A 3,152-nucleotide genomic window follows, 5' to 3' on the forward strand; every position below is an offset into this window, starting at 1 on the left:
AGTATTCCTTGACGTTAGATTTGTTCCAGATAAGTTGGGGGGTTTTTTCTTCTCTCCCCACTGCTTTGTGAGCCCAGGTTTTATGTCTCTTTCTTATCTCTAGGTTCTGAGTCGAGGTCATGAGAGAGTATCTCGTTAGCTCTGGGGCTGTCAGGCTAGATTACAGTACAGGGGGCCCTAGTTCAAATCCTCAGCAGAGAATCTAGCCGGGGATTTTTTTGGGCGGAAGAGTTTTAGTCCCTGACCACCACACTGCCTCTGCCCTACCAGTGACTGGCGTCAGAACAAACTTCAGTCGTTCCGGTGTGTCCTGCTTGACAACATTATATATATATATATATATATAATATATATATAACGAAAGGAAATATAATAAACAATATCCCTATCCAGGCCACATGCACACAGTCACCAGTATGCCACCACAGATATGGATAATCCAACTTGAATTTAACAAAAACCAAAATAGAGACAGGCTGCACATTGGCAAAGACTCTTACTAAGCCTAAAAATCACTTCTGGCATTAGCTCATAATAATATTCCTTTTATCGTTCTCATCTGCTTCCTGGCGATATGTGGCCGTTATTGTATGAACCCGTGGTAGGTTCATCTCAGCAACAACTACAACAACAACAACAACAACAACAACAACAACAACAACAACAACAACAACAACAACAACAACAACAACAACAACAACAACAGCTACGATAACTGTGGTCCATTATCTATTGACGTAATTATTTGTCCATGTATTTTTTAGAAGCAACATTTACCGACATCATTACACGGAAAGATCAACTTTCACCTGACATGAAAAGCGGCAGATGGCGTCGATAGCCTAGTGGTTACGCTCTCGGACTCGCAACCGTAAGGTCATGGGTTCGAATCCCGTCAGGGGCCCGACGTTGTGTCCTTGGGAAAGGCACTTTGCACAAATTTTCCTCACTTCACCCAAGTGGGAATGGGTACCCGGCTATAGACAGTGAACGATCTTGTCAGTTTGATAATGTTTGAGCGCGTGAAATCCGCAGCTTGCAGTGTATGCTTCCGCAGAAGCCGAGAATGTGTCTGGGTGTTCTCAGAGGGTCTGCTGGGGTAATAATAGTTGTAAAGCGCATAGAGCATGCTCTTAAGCATGGATATGCGCTATATAAATGCAATTATTATTATTATTATTATTATTATTATTATTTAGTTTAATACCCATGTTTTACGCTCCCATTGAAACAAAATCGATCGTCTTGGGCAGTACTTGTCAACCTTTTAAAGCCAGCATCGACTTTTGCCATGTAGTAGAGACTCGAGAATATGTTCATACTGACCACCTAAATGTATTGCAAATCTGGGCATTAAATAGCGCCTGTCACTGCCAGGGTCATCCCCATAGCATTCTGAAACAAATCTCAGCTTCTTGGGAAGCATACAGTGCAAACAACCATTACACAGGCGCTAAAACACTCACATAACACAACGGGCACCGATGATGACATCTGTAGTATGATATCAATCTTTTCCACTCTTCAAATGTGTAAAGTTATTCCTGCAGAGATATGAGGAGGTGGACAGTAATACGAAATGAAAAAGATTATCTCTACGTGAAAGTATTTCGCAATTTCAATTAATATAACAGCTAGATCTCTATATATGGCATCAAATTTATGTAATATATAATCCGGGAAGTGAGCATTTCCTCCTTTGCTCACCCTCTTGCCTTTTCCCATGCAGTAATTAGCAACCGTTATCTGAGCAGGTCTGTGTGGTTGGCTCATTAGCGGAGCCCCCCCCCCCCCCCTCCTCTCCTCCCTGCTTCTCCCAGCACACAGCCTGATGGCCAGGTCTTCCCTGTGGTTCTGAGGATTACGTCAAACTTCGTAATACAAATCCGCTAAACAGATCGGCTGGTTTATTCATCGCGACGTGGTGTGCCCCCCAGGCAAAGCCTCATGGCTGCTGATTGAGCTGACGAAAGCAAGAATGTTTCTCAACGATCAGAGTGGTTGCAGATATTTGAGCCTGGGCTAGAAACAGCTTCTGTCTTGCAAACTTCTTTCGCGCGCTCATACGCCCTTATTGTGCAGTTACGAGCGCCGTAAAACTCTAACTAAACAGTCTTTTGAGGAGTCTTGAGACTTCATTTATTGTTTTGTAGATGGAAACGTTTGATTCTTTCAAATGTCAGCTGAAGTCATTCTGTTTTTTAATTAATAAGATTAATATTTGGAGTGATTATTTTTGTTTTGGTCAGTACACAACGTTTTATGTTACTGTTGTACGTTGTACTGTATTGTAAAGCGCTCAGAGCCTGTGTACTTTTATCGGGGTTGAGCGTTATATAAATGTCAGTTATTATTATTATTATTATTATTATTATTATTATTGACCAAATGAGGCCGTTGTGTGGGTGCGGTAGTCTGTATTCACGTCCCCGTTGAACGCTCTCTCTCTCTCTCTAGATCTGACAGCTTTCCATCCAACAGCAAATCGTTCTCGTGAGTCTAGTTTTATAGGCAGCTTTGGGGATCTTTTAGGTTGCGTCTGTGGATATAAATTCATGGTACTCCATTCTCTCTCCCAATCCCCCTTTCCCTCCCTTCCCCCTTTTTTCCAAGCACCACCCCCTCCCCCCCCCCCCCCATGAAAAAATGAAATAAAACAACAACAACAACAACAACAACAACAACAACAACAACAACAACAACAACAACAACAGCAGCAGCAGCAGCAACAACAGCAACGACGACAACAACAACAACAACAACAACAACAACAACAACAACAACAACAAGGAAAATAAAAACCACCCCCATTCTCCTACCCTTCCCCCGTAACTCATGATGTTAATCACACAATCACAACACAACAGTGACGAAAGCTCTCAGTCTTCCTCCATTACTGCCACTTCTTATCTCCCCTCCCTTTTGTACCTCTTGTTAGGGCCCCCAGTTACTCCACCCCTCTCACCCTCACACCGGCGTGAGCATGATTTGCGCGCTCACCTCGACAAATGTCAGTTTGGCCACTGGAAAACATTTTCTGACTCCCGGGCCAGGGAGAAAGACATACAGGTATTTTTATTTATTCTTCCACCTGGGCGGTTCGCGGGGGCCGGAAAATGTGAGCTTTAAAATACCCCACATCTAAATTTCCC

General features: G+C 43.1%; 1 long non-coding RNA gene across 1 annotated transcript in view; it reads left to right on the plus strand.

Moving 5' to 3' along the window:
• Positions 1–3,029: 3,029 nt before the first annotated feature.
• LOC118477652 overlaps positions 3,030–3,152 on the plus strand; it is a 1,219-nt gene continuing 1,096 nt past the window's right edge. Inside the window, exon 1 of the long non-coding RNA XR_004858523.1 lies at positions 3,030–3,069. This is a non-coding gene — a long non-coding RNA (uncharacterized LOC118477652). The remainder of the gene's footprint in view (positions 3,070–3,152) is intronic.

Source organism: Aplysia californica, unplaced genomic scaffold (genome assembly GCF_000002075.1).
Source record: "Aplysia californica isolate F4 #8 unplaced genomic scaffold, AplCal3.0 scaffold00167, whole genome shotgun sequence".
Lineage (NCBI taxonomy): Eukaryota > Metazoa > Mollusca > Gastropoda > Aplysiida > Aplysiidae > Aplysia > Aplysia californica.